The sequence below is a fragment of the Penaeus japonicus genome, unplaced genomic scaffold (genome assembly GCF_977035675.1).
Source record: "Penaeus japonicus unplaced genomic scaffold, GWHDUDI00000001_assembly GWHDUDI00000036, whole genome shotgun sequence".
Lineage (NCBI taxonomy): Eukaryota > Metazoa > Arthropoda > Malacostraca > Decapoda > Penaeidae > Penaeus > Penaeus japonicus.
In genome coordinates, this window is record NW_028234438.1 from 7,651,366 (window position 1) to 7,656,365 (window position 5,000).

A 5,000-nucleotide genomic window follows, 5' to 3' on the forward strand; every position below is an offset into this window, starting at 1 on the left:
ATGTATGTATATGTGTATTTCATGCATTCATGTATGGCTTCAAAGAATGGATTCGACTATTTTTACTGGTTTTAAACTGACTTTCTCCTATAATGCTCGATAGTTTTCCAAAGTAAATATGAATCCAGTAAGTCTCTGCTTCCGCGTTTAGGGAAGTCAGTTAGAAACGGAGCAAGAATGAGATATCATTTTGGTGAATCACTGGAAATACCAAGAAAAAAGATCGAGTGTGAGTCAGCGGTTTCAAATATAAATGCTTTATTTCTTTTTATTTATGTTGGCATATTTTAGAATTCTCATTTCCCAATTGCCTCGTCGACCGTCAGCAAATTATTAACCCTAGAATATTCATGATATAATGTTTTGAACGATTATCATAAACAAATGAGCTCGAACTAAAGCCAACTTGCGCGCGTGAGATGGAGCCATCTAGCGGCGGTCGTCGGAACTAAACTCCACATTGCCGTGTTAAAAAAAAAGAGACTGCAATTTTATCTATTGGAGCCCTATCACATCAAATAGAAAAACTCGGTGGCAATATCTTCGATTTATGAAAGGGAAATGACGTTGATAAAAAATAAGAAGGAAGTAGTCGAAAAGTTAATAAAAATGGAGAGAGAATAGACGAGGTGGCAACTTAGGCCGGGTAGTTGCAGACAGTGTGGGTCAGTCTGTCCGTGTCAGTCGTAGTGAGAAGTCGGGACTTGTGACGCTCCGTACTGTGATCTTTGTTTACCCAAGGAATCCCTCGACTCTCCGGAGCATTTGACAGGTAGGTTAAAGTCTTGTCCATTTCCCCTCACCTCAGAATGGGCAGGGGGAACGAAAGGGAAGAGGTAAGCGGGAAGAAAAAAAAGGGGGAGGGATGGGAAAAGAGCGAAAAGCAAAGGGAAACCAAAAGGCCGAAGTCTGGTATTGATTCTCTTCGGGTGTCGGAAGTTAACGTGTTATTCCACTACACACTGACCTTTCTCAGTATGTTTCGTCCATTTATCGCGTTTGTTCTGGAGTGCAAGGTGGGAAAAATAAAAAAAATATTGGCAACTTCCATATGCGATAAAAACGAGTAGTAATGTTTACAGAAAAATCAAATCAATGTCTTTTTTTCTTGCTTTCCGCTGAAATTCGTGCATTTGTTGCATTTGAGAACTCCAGAAGTATGAAATTTTATTTTTTTTTATTTTAATATCGAATAGCATTAGTGCCCATTGATATAATTGTGGGTTATGAATATATTTCAATCGCTTAAGATGTTGAGACATATTTAGGTCAACCTTTTTTTTCAGATGAATTAATGAAAGCGTGAAAAAAAATTGTGCGAACGTGCGCACTAGCTAACCTAACGCACTCTCCCTGATTATCTATTTAGATCTGTCTGCATTTGTATATTTATATATATATATACATATACATATACATATTTATACACAGTATGTAGAGAGTGACAGAGATAGAGGTTGAATTAAATACCCCTCCCTCAGAACGTGTGTCTGCATGTGTATATGAATGTGTATGTATGTATGCATAAATATATATTATACTTAACAACCATCATAAAATCTTGAAAATGATAGATAGCCTCGATACCTTAGGTTGCATCTCAGTTTATTATGTTTTATTTACAATTACTAATCCTGCCGTGACAAAGACCAAAATATTGAGAACAGAAAAAAAGAGAGAACGCGAGAAAGAAAAGACGATAAGAAACGGAAACTTTGACAGAAAAAAAAAACGGACAGAGACAGAGAAACTCAATATGATTGTATGATGAAACCAATATTTGCTGGTCGAGAGAGAACATTACATCGTTGTATAGTATACTGTTTGTTATTTTCCAGTCTCAGTTAACCTGAAAAAACGCGGTTGGTATTTTAACGGCTAGAGATAAAAAAGAATAGTGGACCAATATAAGGGAGAGTCGATATATGAGGGGAGAGGAAGAGAGAAATGGAGGGGGAGCAGAAGAGGGGAGAGGAGGAGACAGAAATGGAGAGGGAGCGGAAGTGGGGGGAGAAAGAGACAGGCATGGAGAGGGAGAGACAGAGATGGATAATGAGCGGAAGAAGGGAGAGGGGGAAGTATGACGTGATATGAACGATGACTATTAGAAGGAATAGTAGTAGAAGAAGGAAAAGGAAGAAAAGAAATCCCAAAACAAATATGGAACATGAAAAACGGAAAGCTAATTAAGAAATGAAAAATCCGAGAGACGGAAAGTTAAAGAAATCAAGCCACTGAGGTAAAGAAATAAAAAAGAATAAATAAGATAGAAAAATACATCACAACAGTAAAAAATAACGCCAATGCAAGCAAAGGTTAGAAAACGGGCCCTTCTGCTTGTGCCTTTATCAGCAAAATAACGCTTTGTTCAGCCTCATAAACATAGAAGTCATGTTGGGGGAACACGAGATTTATGTTGCGTTATTTCATAAATAGATCAATTAATTATCTTCTTATTATGATTATAATGATAGTATTATTATGATAATTATATATATATATATATATATATATATATATATATGTGTGTGTATGTGTATGTGTATGTGTATGTGTATGTGTATGTGTATGTGTATATGTATATGTATATGTATTCATATATGTACTTTTATATTATCATCATTGTTATCGTTATTACTTTTATGAGAACTTTAATGATTTTTATTATGACTATTAGTATTGCTTATACTACTATTGTTATTATTTTATAATAGTGATTGTTGTTATGATTATTGTTGATTGCATTATATTAATATTGATATTATTATTATTATTATTATGATATGATGATTACTATCATTGTTTTTTATTATCAACACATTGTCGTTGTCATTAATGCCATTATTATCATTATTATTATTTTTACTACTACCGCTACTTTTGATAGTAGTTATTATGTTATTCATTACCGTTGTTTGATATCATCATCTATTTTGTCTTTGATGATTATATTGATATCGATCTGATATTCTTAATGTTGATATCAATATTCTTGTTACTATTAATGTTGGTATTAGTAATGATAATATTAGTTGTGTTGTGTTGGTTATCATTGTTGCTATTATTGTTATTGTTATTTTAATTGTTATTATTGTTGTTGTTATTGTAATAATTATTATTTTTGGTATTAGTAATGTGACCACTATTATTATTATTGTTTTTAGATAGTTCTTCGGTATATCCAAGCAGTACTGTATTGTGAAACGATGTTCATAATTTATTTCTTTCACGCTTTTCTTGAAATGTTCGATGAATCATTGCGTTTATTGTTGCAAACTTGAAGGGGGAGGGACGGTGCAAAAATATGCTAAAGGAATTTCATTTGCTGAATTCCGAGAGAGAGAGAGAGAGAGAGAGAGAGAGAGAGAGAGAGAGAGAGAGAGAGAGAGAGAGAGAGAGAGAGAGAGATGGAGAGGAAATAGAGTATAAATACAAAAATGTGTATGCTCATGCACAGGAATCCAGATGATATAGACATAGGCTCATATATATTTCTTTCAACTGAATTACATATAAAGAAATATAAACAATGGTAGCGAAGATATGAAAATGAGATAAAAATGAAAATAATACAGAAAGATAGGATGAAGGAAGAGGGGGAAAAAGAGACCTTAAGTGAGGCAAAGTATCAAGAGAGAAAGACAGGCAGAGAAAACGAGAGTCGCAAACCGCATTAAGTTAGCTGCTACAGAAACAGGCAGCGTGTCGCGTCAAGTATCGAGCACAGGCTGGTTTGTGGGGTGGAAGATCGGTCGAATCTAAGCTACATTTGTCCAGTTCTCTTGTGTCTGTCCCATGGGCATTGATTTCCCGCCGGAGCGATCAATACAAGCTCTATTACAACTGTATTTTCCTTATCTACAAGCACTATCGACCCACAGCTGGACTGCGGTCATGAGCCAGTACTGCACTACACTGACTCAGCCCTGTATTTGTGCGTGTGTATTCTAGTCTGTCTTTTTGTTTTGGTGTGTGTTTGTAATATCTATATCTATCTATCTGTCTATCAATATTTATGTATATATATATGTATATATATATATTTTTTTTTTTATTCATATTTTCAATTATTTAATTATTTATCTCTACTGATTTTTTTTCTCTCTGTGCCCTTTCGTTTGTCATTTTGTTTTGGTATGAAGTTAATTGTTTGGGTCTTTTATCGTTGCGTGTTTTACCTAATAGTTACTTGCCCGTGATAGATATTACTCCGCATTGATAACGGCAAAGATGATAATATAAATAGCATTAAGCAGCAACAATAGTGATGATAGAGAGGAACGAGGGAAAGACAACTTTTACTGCTGACAATAAAGATAAAGATTTATATGACATGATCATAGCGATTATCATGATAACTACAACAGCAGCAACAGCGATAGTAATAATGATACTGATGATACGAATATCTATAATAAGGATAGTAAAGATAATGATGATGAGAAAAAGAGTAAGAATAAGAGCCAATGGACTTCTGAATTCGGGTAAGTTCCGAATTTCTTGAATTGGAATTTCTTAATTTTCTCAGAAACTTGTTGGTGGAACTTTTTTTTTTAGATGTGCTAAGTTTAAGCAATTAGAATCAGCATTTTTATTGAAGACATTAAGATTATTATAATTACAGACAGCTTCGTGAAGAATGTGGAATTCCGTGAGAGGAGAAAATATTGAAAAACAGGAAGATTATGAAGGAAGTGAGAGAAGGAGATACAGGAAGGTCGTAAAAAGTAAATGGGAAAATCGACAGAGGTTATTTGGCCATTGTTATCATGAAAATATTGATGAATCTCACTCTCATTCTCTCTCTCTCTCTCTCTCACTCGCTCGCTCGCTCGCTCGCTCTTTTGTATTATTACGATGTTAAAAATACTGTTGAAGAAAGTGACGAGAAATGATCAAGAATGAGAACGGACAGAAAAGAAACAAGAAGACGGATCGGCGTTAAAATTCATGAATAATAATAAGAATTTAGACTGAGTATAAAAGAAAGAAAAGAGGAA

The 5,000-nt window shown here is 34.3% G+C and overlaps 1 protein-coding gene across 1 annotated transcript in view; it reads left to right on the plus strand.

Moving 5' to 3' along the window:
* Positions 1-630: 630 nt before the first annotated feature.
* The window catches only part of LOC122254857 (follistatin-related protein 5), a gene marked incomplete in the record, with an annotated part of 587,828 nt that continues 583,458 nt past the window's right edge, over positions 631-5,000 (plus strand). The window contains 1 exon segment of the mRNA XM_086531800.1: positions 631-772.